Below are 19,687 nucleotides of genomic sequence, written 5' to 3'. Positions count from 1 at the left end.
TCTGTGCCCAGCACGACCCTCCCTCAAACGGGGTCCCTGGGGAACGCATCGGTTTTCAATCTAGACCCAGGATCCTTCTCCTGGGTAGAATTCTTTAAGGGTCTACACACCTTTGACCACATGCAATCGCCATCGATGACACAGACACATCCTCCACCAGAGGACCCAAGCCTCCCAGAGATATGCCCCCTCCCCCAGCCAAAAGCCTCAACATAGGGGACACGGACACCTCGGACGAGGATCAAGACTCTCTGGAGGAAGGGGAAATCCCTCCAGGAACGGAACCTTACCGAACCATGAGGCACTTCTTTTCCAAAGACGAGCTACCAGATCTCGTGTCTCTTAGCTTGAAGGAGCTTGCCATCCCAGGCACAAGTGCCACAGGGGAACCAAAGACGAACCCTCTCCTAGAAAGGCTCCGTCAGGCCTCCCACCATTTCCCTTTGTTGCAAGCTGTACAACTGCTGATCGACTTGGAATGGGTCGCTCCGGAGGCCAGTTTCAAAGGAGGGGCAGGCCCTGGAAGCCCTATATCCACTGGAACCTTCAGCCAAAGATCTCCTGGTGTTCTCCAAAGTGGACGCCATGGTCTACGCGGTCACTATGCGCACTACCATTCCAGTCGAGGGAGGGGCGGCACTCAAGGATGCCCAGGACAGATGTCAGGAATCCATCCTTAAACAGTCATTCGACGTATCAGCCATGTCGCTGCAGATTGTGGCCTGCTGTGCAGTGGTGACAAGCGCCTGCTTGTCAGTGACCAGGAAAGCTACCACACTCGTCGAAGCACTAGAACCAGCAATATCCTTCCTCACAGATGCGACAACCGACCAGGGGCGTCTCATCCATAGTGGCAGCCAGAAGGCAACTCTGGCTTCGAAGCTGGTCAGCTGACGCAACTTCCAAGATGAAACTCACGAGAATGCCCTTTAAAGGAGCCCTCCTATTTGGAAGCGAGCTGGAGATGTTAGCTGACAAATGGGGCGAATCTCCAGTGCCTCGGCTACCAGAGGACAAGAACAAAAGAATCCAATTAAGGAGTGGATTGGGAGGGAACTTCCCAACCCCCTAGCCTAACCTCCCTTCCCCTTCCCCTATCCCTATCCTAAATCCCCTAAATTCCTTGTCCTATCTTTTGCAAATGGCTGCTGTGCCTGGCGCCTCTAGCCCCGCCCCCTGGACCGCACCTCTTGCTAACCCCGGGACTTACGCGCGTGGCTGGGCCCTTTGAAAATTGGCCCGGCGCGTGTAAACCCCCGGGTTTCAAGCTTGTAAATGTTTTAAAATCCAGCCCTAAATGTGCAATATCAGAGAAAAACATTAAGCTCTTGTTCAGAATTCATCCCAGCAGGGTCCAGGGTTTGCAAATGATAGATCCACCATTGTTTTCCATTTGCGCAGTGTGGGGTTGACTTACCTATATTTCTGCTTTGTGCAGAATATAACGGGGAGCATTTGTTGCCAGTCACAGTCACCTGCTTTCTGTTTCCATCTTATACTGAATGGAGACCATCCACAGTCAGTCATAGCATCATTTTCTGGTGATGTCACCTGCTCAAAGCTCTATAAATGAAGACAGATCTTCCATGTCAATTTAGGCTCTGCATTCTTAAGAACTTGACATTCCCTTTTCATTCTAGTGACTAGTATGGTCAGCAATGAGCCTGTTTTTCAAATGGGCACATGGATTAATATACCCCTCCTGAATCAGGCACTGCCGATGTTGGGCATTTGGGTATCTATTGCAGTTTAAGGACTGGTGCCTTTGCACCCTATGATTGCCTACTGTTTTTATTTGCATTTGAAGAAAATCATTTAAAAATGAACTGTATAGTTGCAGCTAGCTATACTTCCCTTTTGTCTGATATCCTCTGGACGTAACTCATCATACTAGAATTTGAGCCATTTGTATCTCTTTTCATTTTTTAAGTAAAAAGTAAAAGCTGCACACGGGTGTCCATGTGCCTTCAGTTCCTGGCATGGACGCACTGATTTTATAATATGCGGGCGGCGCTGTGCACATGTTATAAAATCCAATACCTGCGCGCACGTGCGCACCTGATTTTCTATCGCCTGATGATGTGCATGTGGGTGCAGACTCGCTCACGCAAGGGGGGGGGGAATTGTTTAAGAAACACGCGCTGACGCAGCAAGACCTTTCCCCAGTCCGCGCCAATAAAGGAGTGGACTGGGAGAGAACTTCCTAAACCCCCTAACTAACCTTCCACCCTTTTCCCCTATCTGCCCCAACCCCTAATCCCCCTCCAACTAATCTAATTTTTTTTTTTTTATTTTGCAACTTACCTGCTCTCCAGACTTACGAGTAAGTTGTGCGGGCCAGCCAGCTGCCAGCGTGTACTTCACCGGGACAGTGCCTAATGGTGCTGTCCCAGCCCACCCCTTGGCTGCCAGTTTTCGGCACATACCAGCAGATATACGCGTGGCCGTGGGCTTTTAAATATCCCCTGGCATGTGCACGCCCCGGCCACACTCATATCTCCCAGTTTGTACGCTCGCCGGCAATTTAAAATTAGGTCTTATATTTTTGCCACCATCTTGGTTTTTTTATATCTTTTTTTTTGAGATGTCGTTTTGCTCCTCTGATTTTGGTTAATAAAAGATAGCACAAACTCTAAATAATCTGGTTTCCTCTGGGACCAATACAACTACTAGAGCATGCATTTTTTTGTATTAAAATGCTATTCTTTAAGTTAATTAGTAACAGTGTAGTAAGAGTGAGGCGTTTTGAAATCTGCATCTATACACTCAGGGAGTCTGTCCTACTTTCTTCCCTTCACAAGCAATTTTTTTTCTTCCCTTTATCCTGTTTCTGATAACATCTAGCTGTAGAGCTTGTGCCCTTTGCCAGTTTCTACTTCCTGTGCCCTGGATACTGTGACAGAAAATACTCATAATATTAGATTGGATTATGGATTAAACTGATGAAACTTTAAGGTTTCTCATCTTCTGGAAAAATTTATTGCTCAGTTTGCTTTTCACCCTGAAGCAATAGTTTTTCATGTAATTAATAAGATAAGTGAAAGTTATGAAAAACTTCTGGCAAAGCTATTGACAAAGAACCATTAGAATGCTAAAAAGTAACCTTGTAATCATTTTGGTCCGAACACAGTGAATAACATAACAGCCATTAAGTTACTTTTGCAAACTTATTTTTCTCATTTTGGAGACAGATGTGGTGATAACAGACATGCTTTTTTTAAACAGAAGTTAATACTTAGATGATGAAGCAGCTAAAATCAGTTGGATTATATATCAGCACAGCTCCTGCACAGTAATCTGAAATGGATAAAAACCTTTACCTTCACTGAAAATATTGCAATTATGATAGCAGAGATCAAACACATTAAGCATTATGTTTTTGTGTTTGAGATAATGTTTTATACATCAGGTGCAAAGGTGTATTCTAGCTTGACTGACATTCAATTAAGACGTCTTAAAGATAGTTGAAGCTCCCTGAGGTTTTTTCTTTGTTCTGCAATGAAAACTTTCAGAATTAAAATTGTTAATCTTACCAGTTGATGCAGTCTAATTAGCACACACAAGACCCTTAGTAATCCTTCTAGAAATTTTAGAGATCACTGGAATAGCATAATCAAAATATCTTCTTATAGACAGACCCCAGTTTGAATTAGCATTCCAGTAGTTATTAATATATATTCCACAATAGACAAATTCTCTTAATGAAATTGGGACAAAAACATGTTATGAATAGGACTGAAATAGGCCCAATTATAATCTTGGTCCATACTATCAGCTTTTAAACAGGAGAGTAGCAGGTCTTGGAATTTGACCTCTTAAAGAGAAACTAGAGGAAGGGTGGGAATTATTCATATGAGGGAATGATGTGAATAAATTAGCATCACTTATGGGAAGCTAGAAAGGCCTATGTACTAGAAAAGCTATTAGATATTGCTGCAAGAAAAGAGAAGGAGAAAACTAAAGAATTAGATGAACTATATAATGAGTTAGGTACCTTGCAAAAAAAGCATTAATTTACTGGTAGGAAATTGATGCACAGTAATATAGTAGCTGATGGCAAAAAATGACAAATTGGTCCATCCAGTCTGTCAGTTTATTTCTGTTTGGCTGGCAGATGGCATACATCGGTATTAGCACAAAGAGCATGACTGCTTGCTTGATATCATTCTTTTCCAGGATTGTCTTATCTACTTGAGTAGATAAGAGCATACAAGATCCCTTTGTTACGACCCTGTCCGTGGACCCCATCCCGCGGCAGGCCCTCACCTTCTCTCCATGTTGGCCCGATGCTGAAGTTCCCCGTCGCAGCTGGAGGCTGCTGCCAGCGTCCCTCTGCGTGGCTGGAGCCGCGCCGCTGACTCCTCTCATCTTTGCAGCCTGGAGCTGCCACTGCTCTCTTCCTTCCTGCGCAGCCGACTCCTCCTACAGAAAACACAAGCAAAAAATTCTTGGTAATCACCCATCTTTTACCGTTCCAGATTTATTTCAACTTGCAGGTGTCAATATTTCTCTCCCAGATAGTCCCTAACTTTGACATTATCTTAGATCCAAAACTCACTATGATTCTTCAAATCAAAACTGTGCTGAGAAACCTTTTTCAAAATAAGAATGCTACACCATTTAAAACCCATTCTAGAACCTACAAATATTCGCACTTTCCTCCAAGCTCTAATTTTTCCATTAATAGACTACTATTTCAGTTTACCTCAACATGCTTTGCAAAGATCTTAAATTATCCAAAATTCTGCTGCTCTTTTACCTCCTGGTACACCTATTTCCATAAGAACATAAAAAATTGCCATGCTAGGTCAGACCAAGGGTCCATCAAGCCCAGCATCCTGTTTCCAACAGAAGCCAAACCAGGCCACAAGAACCTGGCAAGTACCCAAACACCAAGAAGATCCCATTCTACTGATGCCAGTAATAGCAGAGGCCATTCCCTAAGTCAACTTGATTAATAACAGTTAATGGACTTTTCCTCCAAGAACTTATCCAAACCTTTTTTGAACCCAGCTACATTAACTGCAACAAATTCCAGAGCTTAATTGTGCATTGAGGGAAAAAGAATTTTCTCTGATTAGTCTTAAATGTGCTACCTGCAAACTTCATGGAATGCCCCCTAGTCCTTCTATTATCTGAAAGTGTAATTAACAGATTCACATCTACTCATTCAAGACCTCTCATGATTTTAAACACCTCTATCATATCCCCCCTCAGCCGTCTCTTCTCCAAGCTGAGCAGCCCTAACCTCTTCAGCCTTTCCTCATAGGGGAGTTGTTCCATCCCCTTTATCATATTGGTTGCCCTTCTCTGTACCTTCTACATCGCAATTATATCTTTTTTGAGATGTGGTGACCAGAATTGTACACAGTATTCAAGGTGCGGTCTCACCATGGAGCGATATAGAGGCATTATGACATTTTCCGTTTTATTAACCATTCCCTTCCTAATAATTCTTAATGTTCAAATCATATCACTCCCGTTTTGAAAGGTTTACATTGGCTACCCATTTATGGTCCCACACTCTAGAACACCTTACCACTAGCATTACAGCTTATGCAGGGCACTAATTAATTCATGAAACAAAAACATTTCTGTTTTCTGAGGCATTCCATCCATATTGTTGAACAAATTTATTAAATTTAAGTGTCTCATGCATCAGTACAATTTGGTTTGTTTTAAAGTTTTGTGTATTTTTGTGTACTCTACCCTAACCTTCTCTGGAAGGGTGGGTAATAAATGTGTTTACCTAGAATATGCATGGATATGAACTAGAATATGCATTTACTGTAATGTTGATCTAGAACAGTAATGTTGACAAAGTATGTGAATGTCGACCAAGAATTTTAATGCTGATTTTGTAAACCATTGTGATATTCGTTTGGAACGATGGTATATTTATCTTTTCTATTTTATTTATTTATTTATTTATCTGTTTTTATATACCGATATTCACCCGAGGGTATTACATCGGTTTACATGATGTTTAGTGAGATAGTGTGATTACAGGTCACTTTATCTTTACATTGAGGCAATATAAAGCTGGAGCGAAGTGTACAGCGAGGTATAGTTATGAGAAAGTTAGGATTATAATATGTAGTAATAAACATTGTAAAGGAAAGGACTATACATTGTAATAGGACGGCTTATTTACATGACAATATAATAGCTTGAAATTTGATATGACTGTTAAGAGGAGGACTCATTGTGATATATGTGGGGGGTAGTAGATCTGGTTGTTATCGATCTTTGGATATGTTGTGAAATTAACTGTTGGCTGGGTAGGCTTTTTGGAATAGCCATATTTTTAGTGATTTCTTGAACAGTTGTGATGAGGGTTCCATTCTGAGATTTGCTAGTAGTTTGTTCCATAGTGTGGGTCCTGCTATTGAAATTGTTCGTTGAGGTGTGATGATCTTGTTTGTTGGATGGCATGGAAAGTAATCCAGAGTTGTTTGACCGTAGGTTTCTTCTGGAGGAGTATGGATGAAGGGTGTCCTTTAGCCAGTCTGTTTTTTCGTTGTAAAGGGATTTGTGTATTAGGGTAAGGAAAATGGTATATAAAACGCTTAAATAAATACATTTAGATAGCTTAAGGAGAATTTCTTCTGAGAACTTAGATTTTCACGTAAATATTTTACAAACAATTCGTAGGCTGATAAGTCTGGTAAGAGGAAAGTTTTAATAGCCACATACTTTTAATTTTTTGACTATTGGCTATAGGTTCCAATTGTCTATGTGTAATCAAACTGGAATTTTGAAAAGAGGAAACCCTAGTATTCACAGAAGTAACAGATTGCTCGAGTTCACCAATCTGAGAATCTTGCTCTTCTAATTTAGATTAAATATCTTCAGTAAAATTCCATAACTGTGAAACCGAATTACAAAGTCCTTTCCAATCTGATAACCACCCTCCATACATGAAGGATGCCCCCAGCTGAAGGGATAGGAATTTTTAAGGTCTTAGATATAACATCCATCTTAGGAGAGGAAGCATTCTCTATAGCAGTGGTCCCCCAACCCTGTCCTGGGGCCCACCAGCCAGTCGGGTTTTCAGGATACCCACAATGAATATGCATGAGAGAAAATTTGCATGTTATAGAGGCAGTGCATGCAAATTTTCTCTCATGCATATTCATTGTGGATATCCTGAAAACCCGACTGGCTGATGGGCCCCTAGGACAGGGTTGGGACCACTGCTCTATAGAACTAACTGGACCATTCACCATGGAAACAGTCTTAGCCAATTCAGGAAAGGTCACCTCTTAACCCAAGTGAGGACTTACTATAGCCTCACCTTTACTAATCCTCATGCATTCCTTCAACCACATCCACATTTGGGGTACAACTATCACCAGCTACAAGCAAGGGATCTGATATTGTAGTGCACCAATAATTAAAAGTTGCAGTTGGCTAGGAACGTGGCAAGCAAACTCAGAGATGCACCAGAAACTGAAGCTTCACTAATTGTCTCCCTCAGAATGCTCAATAGGATGCTCCACATGGAGATCCATAGGGACCACGAGTCCTTTCAAGAAAGGAAAAGATGTTGAAATCCTACCCTTCCTCTTCCTTCCCATCAACAGTGATCTTCACTAAAACAAATCCTCATCCAGGGATGCGCAGCTTTGGCAATGCGCCGGGGGTTGTGGGCTGCAGGGCCAAAGATTTTATGGGCTCTTTCAGCTCCATCAGATGATGTCAGCAGGAGTCTCCAGGGAGGGTGAGGGAAGGTTCCAACAACACCAGCAGGTCTTTTGCACAGCTCACCCCAGTATCAGAATTTTAAAGTCAGAATATATATGCTTCTTGGTCTGGGAGTAAAAGATTAAAACTTTTTTTTAAGTTTGAAACCCAGAAGCAGGGATCCCATTTCCATTTGATCTTAATCAAATATATGATTTTAACTATAGGTCTTTAGCTCAGAAGATTAAAGAAAAATTAGAAAGATGATGACTTTATCTACTAGTTGTGTAAGTTGGTTGGCAATTATCAAGATGATGATTCTGCTAAAATTTAATATACCTTATTTTCATTATTAGGCTTGTGTGATGTAAACTGTTTATTTTTATGTTATGTAAATATTATTTATGTTATTAACTGTTTTGAGTCCTTTTGTGGAGGGAGGTGGGAAGCAAATATGAAAATAGAAGAGAATTTACATATCTAGCTATTCTCCAAAATCAATCTTCATCATTTATTTATGACTTGCTTTTCTACCAAAAGCATTCAAAGCAAATTACATGTTCATCTACAGACTGTAGTCTGCAATATCCTCTCACTTTCTATCACTGGAATGCATTGTACCCCTCTCCGGAGTCTTGTATTTAAATTCAACCCAATCTGTTCTGTTTGATTTCTCCTTCCTCTTGTTTTATTACATTTTATCTCAATATTTTTCAGGTACCCCTGATTCTCCCCCCACTGCACCCCTAAAAAAATTGAAAAATATCGAGATAAAATGTGACAAAACAAGAGGAAGGAGAAATCAAACAGAACAGTTTGGGTTGGATTTAAATACAAGACCCCGGAGTGGGGTACAATGCATTCCAGTGATAGAAAGTGAGAGGATATTGCAGACTAGAGTCAGTGATTTGCTACATATTTGTTTGGATGAGCTGTCCCGTGTATAAAAGTGGTTGTTTTGCTTGTCCGGAGCAGTACCGACGTCAAGGATTATGTAAAGGTTGTAGAAGTTTGGGTAGTGTGTGTATAAGTGTTAATGTGAAAGGCTGGCACCAAATGCTACCTCAAACAGCCAGGTTCTTAATAGCTTTCTGAAGAACAAGAGAAGGATATCATCCTGATATAAGGGGCTAAGGAGTTGGGAAGGGTTGGTGCAGTGCCTGTGAAGATCCTAGTGCTGAAAAGTCATTTTGTTCTCAGGGGTGCAGTCACAAGGTGGGCTTGTAACATCGAACATAATGGGCAGGAGGCTTCATAGCAGATAATGGTGTTGCTGAAAATAGGATGACATCAGGTCTTTAAAGGATTTATAGGTCAGAGAAAAGATTTTGAACTTGAGGCGGTAGAGTGTAAGCTTTTTTAAGTCTGGGGTGATGTAGTCAAATTTATGTACCCTCAATATCATTCACAATTTAAGGTAGCAACACTGTCAGTCTCCCATCTCGGGTCACGTTTCATGGTAGCTGCATTGGGAGGGTCAGAAAATGAGACCAAAATGATCTTCAAAGCAATAATACAAAGAATCTTCAAGCAGGTATGATATGCAGAGTGATAAGTTTCACAGATAAGACTCTGATTATTTTGAATTACACACAAAAAAAATTACACATTGAAGACATTTTGTCTGTAGATGAACGTGAATGTTTGGACACACCCCTTCTTTTTGTGGTCGACTTAAACATGCAGCATGGGTTTTTATTTGATACCTCTGGTAACTTTTATTGGTCTATCAAACATGTAATATACTCATAGAAAGCAGTGAGCAAAAACATAAGTATAGGGCTCATCTTTCAATTTGTCAAATAAAATATTACTGCTCACTTTCTATGACTGAATTTCAAGGTGGAACAACAAGTTAGGAGGTAAGAGAATCGCTCACATTTCATCTGTTTCATGGAGTCCCTTTTCTGAACAGTAGTTGGTCAAAAGCAAGTCCATCTGTTCATATTTTCTATTTTCTGTTTAGGTGTTTTGCTATGCCACCTGAAAATCTTAGGAATATTACATGAACACCTCATTTAATGGGGATGTCTTTTCAATACCATTATACATAAAGTGTTTGTACGCAGAATATACCTTTGGGAGAATGGGACAGTAACATTTATCATTGCATCGACTCATTGAACACTTAGTTTGATGAATCCCTGGAATTCACAGACTGAATTATAATATTTCTTTTCTATGTTATGTAGGCAAATGCAATATATAATGGTTTATCGGCTCTGTCTTATTCCAGTGAAAATGTTTTATATGAAAAAGCTTGATTGATTCATTACATCGCTGGTAATTGTTTCAATATGTGGTAAGCATGCATAAAGATTAAGGGATTTTGGAACAGTGTGAAGGCTTGGTCAAAGAAAATCATGGGAATGGAGGCCCCGTTAAGATTGAAAATTTATATCTCTTATGATTTAAAGGAGAGAGTGAATCATTGGGGAAATATAAACAGCTAGTGATGCAATTACTTCTCATAGCTAGACTAGTGATTGACAGAAAATGGAAATCTCTTGACTCTGCTGAGTGGTTTTCTAAGGTTCAGCAGATAGTTTTTCATAGAACATTAACTTTGTCCTTAAGGAAGAGATGTGAATCATTCATATCCACATGATGGCTCTTTAATTACATAATTCAGAGATGCTTAGGTTCTGATCAACAGTAGTTATCCCCTGGAATTCTTGATTTGTGCTCATATCTTTGTGATCTTAATTGATAAATATCTTTGTGTGAAGTTAACAATAACCATATTGGAAGAAGAAGAATGCAAAATATACAGATTACATCAGCAAACTGAGTATTAAGTTAGCATAGCAGTACTTTATTTTACATACAGATTGCACCTTGTGTATAACTTGTTAATGGGATTTATAGCCTCAGAAGCTTACTGAATTGAAGATCATTATTTCTGCTGACAAACTGTATACACATTTCACAGTATAAACAAAGTTAAAAGAAAACGTGACGCGTGCTCGGAGGGCCTGTATAACGACTTTTACAGCAGCTTGTATGTATGTTTCCGAGAGAGAGATCGGGAACCCTACTTGTGTGTGTGCCTGTGTGAGAAAGAGATTGGAAGCTTGCTTATGTGTGTCTGCCAGTGAGAGAGACTGTTTGGGAACCTGCTTGTGTGTTTGCCAGTAAGAGAGAGAGAGAGAGATTGGGGAGCCTGCTTGTGTGTGTGTGCTTGTGAGCGAGAGAGAGATTGGGAACCTGCTTGTTTGTGTGTGTGTGTGAGAGAGATTGCAGACCTGATTGTGTGTATTCCTGTGAGAGAGAGAAAGATTGGGAGCCTGCTTATGTGTGTGTGCCTGTGAAAGAGAGAAAGATTGGGAGCCTGCTTGTGTGTGTGTGCCTGTAAAAGAGAGAGAGTGGGGGCCTGCTTGTGTGTGTATGAGAGAGGAGTTCCTGATATGGGAAAAACATCTGCAGTGGCTGACTTCTTACCTTGCATGGGAGGATCACAGGAGAACCAGCAAAGAGGACTTTTGTGATGGTTGAATGCTTCAGAGCCAGGATTCAGCACATTTTTTCCAGCTCTGGCTCTCCCACAACCCGACAACTCCACAGGTTTGATATTGTCATCTTGAGCCCCCCTTCCACAACTCTGTCACTACTCCCTGCATTGGCTTATATTGCAGCAATCTCTGTCCTCCCAGGGATACCCAGTCTCCCCATGGGGTAATCAGAAGAGTCAATCAGACCTATCACAGTGTTCTCAGAAAGGAAGGTCCAAGAAGTTTGCTTGTGTTTTTGTATGGCAGGTAAGAGTCATGTCAGGCAAATGGCAGGTCACAGCAAATTCACAATGATCCTTTCATTGAGCAGCCAACCTGTAACTAACACTCAGATGCCATCTTGCCTCCCCCATCTCATAAGAACATGCCATACTGGGTCAGACCAAGGGTCCATCAAGCCCAGCATCCTGTTTCCAACAGTGGCCAATCCAGGCCATAAGAACCTGGCAAGTACCCAAAAGCTAAGTATATCCCATGCTACTGTTGCTAATAATAGCAGTGGCTATTCTCTAAGTCAACTTAATTAATAGCAGATAATGGACTTCTCCAAGAACTTATCCAATCCTTTTTTAAACACAGCTACACTAACTGTACTAACTGCATCCCCTGGCAACAAATTCCAGAGTTTAATTGTGCGTTGAGTGAAAAAGAACTTTCTCCAATTAGTTTTAAATGTGCTACATGCTAACTTCAAGGAGTGCCCCCTTGTCTTTCTATTATCCGGAAAAGTAAATAACTGATTCACATTAACCCATTCTAGACCTCTCATGATTTTAAACACCTCTATCATATCCCCCCTCGGCCATCTCTTCTCCACGCTAAAAAGTCCTAACCTCTTTAGTCTTTCCTCATAGGGGAGCTGTTCCATTCCCTTTTATCATTTTGGTAACCCTTCTCTGTACCTTCTCCATCACAACTATATCTTTTTTGAGATATCGCGACCAGAATTGTACACAATGTGTTATTCACTATGACACCTAGATCACTTTCTTGGGTGGTAGCTCCTAATATGGAACCTAACATTCGGGCCGATACAGTAAGACACGTGGGAGAGCCGGCGAGCGCCCGCTCTCCTGACGTGCACCCAGGCCACTCTCCTGGACGCACGATTCAGTAAATAAAGATATGCAAATTAGGGCCCGCGGTAAAAGGAGGCACTAGGGACACTAGCGCATCCCTAGCACCTCCTTTTTGACAGAAGCAGCGGCTGTCAGTGGGTTTGTCAGCCGACGCTCATACAGGGCCCTCTCTTGCATACACTTCCACACAAGCTCCCTTTCTCTCTCTCTCACACAAACATCCTCACACAGGCTACTTATGTCTCTCACGCACCCCTTCACATAGGCTCTGTCTCACACATACACAATCCCTTCACACAAGCTAGCACCCTGTGCTAGCCTGTGTGAAGGGGCATGAGCCCTTTTTCATACACACGAGCTCCCAATCTCTCACACACATACACACTCCTTCACAATCTCCTCATATAGGCTCCCTCTCTCTGAAACCCACACTCAAGCATCCTCCCCCCCGCTCTTACCTCCCATGCTCTCTCTCACACCCTCCTGCTCTCTCTCACCCTCCCCTCCCCCACATCCCCTCCCCTCATATAGGCTCCCTCTCTCTGAAACCCACACTCAAGCATCCCCCCCTTACCTCCCATGCTCTCTCTCTCACCTTTCCCTCCCCCATATCCCCTCCCCTCTCTCACACCCATTGTCTCTCTCTGGAGCCTTTATCTTCATCGCGAGTGGAGCACACTTTGTTCACGGCACACACGGGCCTTCATCTTCGCCGCGAACGGAGCGTGTCCCGCGACACATGCGGGCCTTCGTCTTCGTGCGCTCCATTCACGGCATGCCAGGGTCTCCTTTGCTATTTTCTGTGCAGAATTTGGCAGTTCTGCGCAGGGGGGAATTCTGCACAAATTCTGCGCTCCACAGTAGTGCAGAATTCCCCCAGGACTATTTCTTCAATGTGGGCTGCTTGGTCTCTAACACCTGCTTGCAGCCTCCACTGACTAACCAACATAGATAGGTTCCTTTAACCCTTCTCAGCTATCCTAATCCTCTCTTGATTTTAAGTGGGTAATTTTCAAAGCTATTTCTATGGGTAAAATAGGAAGTGGCTTTTTACAAAATTACTCACTCGATATGTGTGTAAACATATGTGCATAAGGCCTTTATATATATATATATATATATATATATATATATATATATATATATATATATATATATTTATCCGCACTGAGAAGAAGCATTCCCAGGGAGAGCTGAGGAGGACTTTGTACTTATACGAATATTTTTGCATATTCAAAAGTATGCTCATGTTTGCATAAGCAAAACTATGTGCAGATGTAATTGTGCATTGGTAGTTTTGAAGGGACAATTTTCAAAGGGAAATGAAAATATAGATGCTATATTTAGATAAAAATGTATATAAATAATAGTAACAAATGCTCTAATCGCAAAAAATAAAATATTTGTAACTTGCAATGGCTCATAGAAAAGTTGTATATTTTCTATTAGATTGAGTTAAAGTGGGGGAAAAGCCAGTTCATAACTTACCACCGAAGTAGCAAGCCAGCTTGTCAGACTTGCATATTTGCCAATGGCTTCAAGCTTTTATAATCACTACTGTCATTAAAAAAACCCCGCTTAGAAACATTTTGACTTAGAAACTTTGTGATAAATGTTTCCTTTTTTTTTTAACTTGATTTTTCTTTTTTTGAACTACTCAGTCTAGTCTTACCTTCCAAAATATGTGATGGTTAAACCAAAAAGCATCATTTGTAAACTGCACGTTATATTATATCTGCTGGTCTGATGAATACAGCTTGGTGTAAATAAATTATTAAATATACCTAACTAAAGGACCTCATTTTGACATCCAAAGATGGCTTTCTCAGGGGATCTTTGCAAAGAATACACACTGGCTATCTAAAATAAGAATAAAAGGGCAGAAATCAACTGCACAGAATCTTAAATGTATAGCGTATGAAGTTGCCAAACTATGGTTAGTATTTACTTAACCAACAATAACTCACATGAATCCCGATTGTCGCAGGTTGAAGTACGGTGGCAGATGACTAATGTAACCAACCAGAATGCCAATAGTACTTTACAGTATTTAGTAAAGTGTTTGGAATTATATATACTGCATGATTTTCACATTGCATAAGAAAAATATAAAAAATGGGACTCTGGCCGATGATTAAATATAAGGCTTATCATCCAGCGATCCTGCTTAAAAGATGAAGCCTATTATGACTGGTCAATAATACCTTAAGCGTCTTTACTAAATACTGTAAAGTACTATTGGCATTCTGATTGGTTACATTAGTACTTACTTAAAACAGGCAAGCCTTGAGGATATAGACACAAAAAATGTGTGAACATTTTATTAAAGCCAAATATATTTAAAATATATATAATGTTATCGCACTTCAATATATCTTATGTACAACACTTCAGTAGCAGGTTCTTGAAGCATTGGATTGTAGGGCTCAAATTGCCTTATAGAGTTTTATAAAGCAGCTGATGAGCAGTTATATATGCCAGAGTATACGTAAGAGGTACATTGATGACATCAGTGTACTACTTGCTTCCAATCAAAGTGAAATATAAGCATCCAATTAAAACAAAGTGAGTAGAGATGGTAAATATGTTTGAGCTACAAAAATGACTTCAGTATGATGATTGCTTCCAATCAGTGAAGAGGTTTAGCATCCAATCGGAGTAAAGTGATGGACGAAAAAGGAGCCTGAGTAGTTTATAAAGGATTGCCGTAAGATTGGTTAAATAAATGCTTCCCATTCTTTGGTAGAATTCAGTGCATAGGGGATAATAGTATACCAATAATAGATAAAACGTTATTTTCTTCACAAAAAAATTGTTGCCTCCACATTGTTGATGTAAATGATAACAAAAAAACAGATGTCATTCACAGAATGATTGAAATCCAACCAATGTTTCACAATTGGGGCTGCCCATTTATCTGTGCGAACACAGTTCTTATGTTGAATAATGTGGGTCTTGATTGGTCCAATTGTGTCCTATATAGAAAAGTCCATAGGGGCATAGAATCATATAGATCACGTATTTAGTATTAGTCTATCCTACTCTGTAAGCGGATTGAGACCTGTTTAAGAGGAATCAAGAAAGATTCTATCTCTAAACAGTTCATACAAACCGAACAAGTACCACATTTCAAATGTCCTACAGGGGAATTGATGTGTAATACCGGGTTGGGAAGAAGTATGAACCAACTGATCCCTTAGGTTCTGACTATGAGTGTATGCAAAGATTGGTTCTGCCAATAATTTGTCATGTATGGTCAAGACATTTCAATGACGCTTTGATTTGTTGGACAGAGATGGTCTGAGACATGTAAGGCAGAATACAAATCATTCAGTCAGGAGGAGTTCGTGTCTGTGTGGTTAATAACAAATCTCTGTTAGCAAATTATGCTGTCATGTAAGCTCTTTTGATTTGGATAGCCTCTCATCTTAATTTTGCTGTCATGACAGTCACCTGTCATTTATATTCTTGTATTGTGGCACAAATGCTCCTGAGACGTAAAAACTGGCCTGTTGGTGTACTATCCCTTAATCGTCTGGGCTGGTGATTATTATAATGTAAAATGGTATAGTAGTCAATAGTTTCCCAATTACATTAAAGATACATAGGTCCAAAAATGCTATCTGATTGACTAGTAAATACAAAATGAAAATTGTCATCCCGCATGTTCAGCCATTCACTAAATGACTCCAAGACTTGCAAAGTGTCTGTTAAGATAAAAAAAAGATGTCATCTATAAATCTGACCCAACTTTTAATACTTGTCCAATACTCTGAAGGGTAAACATGGGTCTCCTCAAATGTGGCCATACAAACATGCTATTGAAGGAACCATGGCGGCATCCATGGCGGTACCTTTAATTTGTTATAAAATTCGCAACTAAACATGAAAAAAAATTTTGTAAGGGCCATCCTGGCCAAATCCAAAACAAATTGTTGATGATGATCCATCTCCTGTTGATGTAATGTGTTAGATATTATCTCCAAAGCTGTTGCTTGGGGTATATGAGTGTATAGAGCAGTAATGTCCGCAGTGGCCAGTCCTTCTCCAAATGTTCCATATTCTGTAATACTTGAATAAAATGTGAGGAGTCCCGAATGTAAGATGAAATTTTGAAAACATGGGGATGTAAAAATTGATCTACATAGCGGGACAATGACCTGATACCCCATACAATAGGCCAACTTGGTGAAAAACAAGGGTCCTTATGGATCTTAGGTATCAAATAGAAAACTGGTGTCTTTGGGTAAGGTTCCCATAGAAAATGATACTCTTTGGGCCTAATGATCTTATCTTGAATTCCTTTGTCCAAAATTAAACATAAAGGAATTTTTTAAGATCTTCAGTAGGGTCATGTGATAAAGTCAAGTATAAGTTAGTATCATGTAACTGTAAGCTTCATGATCGATATATTTAGAGGAAGAAATGATATGCAACACTTCATCTTTTAGTCTATTAGAGATAAAATTTTACATGGCTATGGCATAGTTGCTGTATTCAGCTGCTCCTCATTGCCCCTTAGTGCCCCCCCCCACCCTGTGGCTCATCTCTGATATCTTTCATTAACAGGCATGTAATCAATCAGTGTTTTATTCGCTAATGACAAGCATTCTTACATCACATCATTATTCTTACTGATACATAATTTGTCCAATCACAGACCTAGTTTAGGGTCTGCTTTTAATAATTTAACCAAGTCTGAATACTAAAATGATGCCCATTTTTCATACATATTAAGTGTCATCGATTTTATGTTAGATGTTAGTTGCAAAAGTCTTAATGCAACTCTGCACAATCCATCCTTCAAGTCAGCACGTAGTCTGCTTCATATTTTGGCTACAAGATGCTCAAAACAAATTCTAACGGTACATTCACTCTTGAGATAACAGCAACTTAGAACAATAACATGCATGCTAAGTTTTATAAAACACAAAAAAAAATTTCTTAGAAATCCACTGTGCTCCTACATATAGCCATCTAACACATATAGAGACCTTTAAGAACCCAGAAAAAGGTAATTTTTACTCAAATTCCACAGGAGGATGGCTAGAAAGAGAAACCCTTACTGAAGAAAAATCACATTAAAGCATGTTTGGAGTTTGCTAGAAACCATCAGTGACCCAGCTAAAATGTGGGATAAGGTTTTATGGTCAGATGAGACAAAAATGGAGCTTTTTGGCCAAAATTCAAAATGCTTGTGTGTGGTGCAAACCTAACACTGCCCATTCCTCTCAAAATACCATCCCGACAATAAAGTATGGGGTGGCAACATCATGTTGTGTGGATGCTTTTTCATCAATGGTGACCAGGCATCTTATAAAAATTAAAGGACACATGGATGGTGCAAAATACAGGGGAATACTACAAGACAACCTGCTTCAATCTGCTAAAAAAAAGCAACCCTAAAACTTGGGGGAAAGTTCACCTTTCAGCAGTTGAAGATGGTGTTCTTGCTGGCGGTGTGTTCAGCACGTCGCATCTCGGAGCTACAAGCGCTGTCCTGCCGTGATCCCTTTCTTAGAATCACTCCAGAGGCTATCCATCTTCGCACGGTTCCATCCTTCTTGCCTAAGGTAGTCTCACAATTTCACCTGAACCAGACCATATCCTTGCCAACCACGGCGGGTCTGAAGAAATCAGAAGAAGGGCGTTTGCTACGCCATCTCGACATCGGCAGATTGCTGCCCACATATTTGGAAATGACAGAAGCCGTACGAAAGACGGACCATCTGTTCGTCCTGCACAGCGGGAAGAAACAAGGAGAAGCGGCCTCTCGGCCCACCATCGCCCGCTGGATTAAAGAAGTTATCAGAGCGGCCTACGTAGAGGCTGGGAAGTCACCGCCTCTACAAGTCAAAGCTCATTCTATCAGAGCCCAAGCAGCATCTTGGGCAGAATCTAGGATGCTGTCGCCTGCAGAAATATGTAAAGCGGCGACATGGTCCTCCCTCCATACCTTCTCCAGGTTCTACCGTCTGGATGTCCAGGCCAGGGAGGACACAGCATTTGCGAGGGCAGTCCTACGTGGTCCTCAGGCAGCCTCCCACCCAGTCCGGGAGTAGCTTTTGTACATCCCTCTTGTTCTGAGTCCATCTGGCTACACGCTAGGAAATGTTGAGATTACTTACCTGATAATCTCGTTTTCCTTAGTGTAGACAGATGGACTCAGCATCCCGCCCGGCTGCCGGTATACATGGGTTTCACCGATTCCAGGTAGGCCATGTCATTTTCTTACATAAGAGCGTCCCCCTTTGCCAGGTGTCGACGCCTTCCGGTTGGGAATGCTGGCGGTCTCCAGCTACTATCAATCGGTCAGGGGAATCCTGTTTTCACTATTTCATTGATCGTCAGTACACATATATCCATAACAGCTTTTGCAAGGAAGATTACTGAATTGTCTCACTTCCTGTGGGGGTATATGTACCCGTGCTGACGTCAGATCCATCTCCAACTGCTAGCACGAGCACACTATACCCACTTGTTCTGAGTCCATCTGTCTACACTAAGGAAAACGAGATTATCAGGTAAGTAATCTCAACATTCTCAATCTTTTGCAAGCTCTTTTTTTAGAAGAATAAAATAGATTGTGAAAGAAATATACAGTATATATAAATGAGTCTGGGGAAATCCTGTTAGTATATTTTACTCTCATATGGGGCTCCAGCTCCATGACTTAGCTGTTTCTTGGAAAGATGGCTTTGTTTAAACCCCATTTTCTGGTTCCAAAATGTAAAACCTCTTTTCACAATAGTGTTATTGACATTTAGAATGTGTTTTTTATGTTTATATATTTTTATTGAGTTCAAAAAAAATCTTTTTTATGTACAATCTGAACATTAGCAAAATATTTAGAAGAGAATACCATGTTTTTGCATATAGAAATATCTATAGGCACATATACTAGTAATAAAACCTGTCCAAGGATGGAACACTCTACGCTATCTCATCTTCCCTTTTTCTTTTCTCCCTACCTTATCTGACCTACATTTTCCTATAGTTTCCTGTCACCTTCCTTTCTTTCCTCCCCTTACCTAGTAGTTCTCTGTTTGGCAGCCACGGATCTCTGTCCCTTTTGCCAGCAGGGGGGGATGGCTCGCCAGCGCTCTGGTCACTCTAACACTGCTGCCTTTCTCACCTCCATTGCTGGAGGGTGAGGGATCTGCCAGCATTCCGGATTATCCTGCACTGCTGCGGTTGTCTCTCTGTCCTCTGCCAACAAGGGTTGGGGTCCCTCTCCACTGCCACCTTGGTTTTCTGTATGTCTGTCCTCTGCTAGTGGGGAATGTGGTCTCTCTGGCCTCTCCAGCAGCATTGCAGGTCTCTGTCTCTCTTCTGCCAGCAGAAGATGGGGGCCTTCTAGTACTGGGGGTTTTCTTCAACTACAGCTCCTAGAACTGCTCTCTCCCTCCT

At 40.9% G+C, this 19,687-nt stretch overlaps 1 protein-coding gene across 6 annotated transcripts in view; it reads left to right on the top strand.

The window, feature by feature from the left end:
• Nucleotides 1-19,687, top strand: part of SESTD1 (SEC14 and spectrin domain containing 1) — a 283,107-nt gene that overhangs the window by 136,195 nt on the left and 127,225 nt on the right. The gene's annotated exons all lie outside the window — the stretch shown is intronic.

This window comes from Rhinatrema bivittatum, chromosome 6 (genome assembly GCF_901001135.1).
Source record: "Rhinatrema bivittatum chromosome 6, aRhiBiv1.1, whole genome shotgun sequence".
Classification (NCBI taxonomy): Eukaryota; Metazoa; Chordata; class Amphibia; order Gymnophiona; family Rhinatrematidae; genus Rhinatrema; species Rhinatrema bivittatum.
Note: the sequence above shows the minus strand (reverse complement) of the source record. Positions and strands in the feature narration are given on the sequence as shown.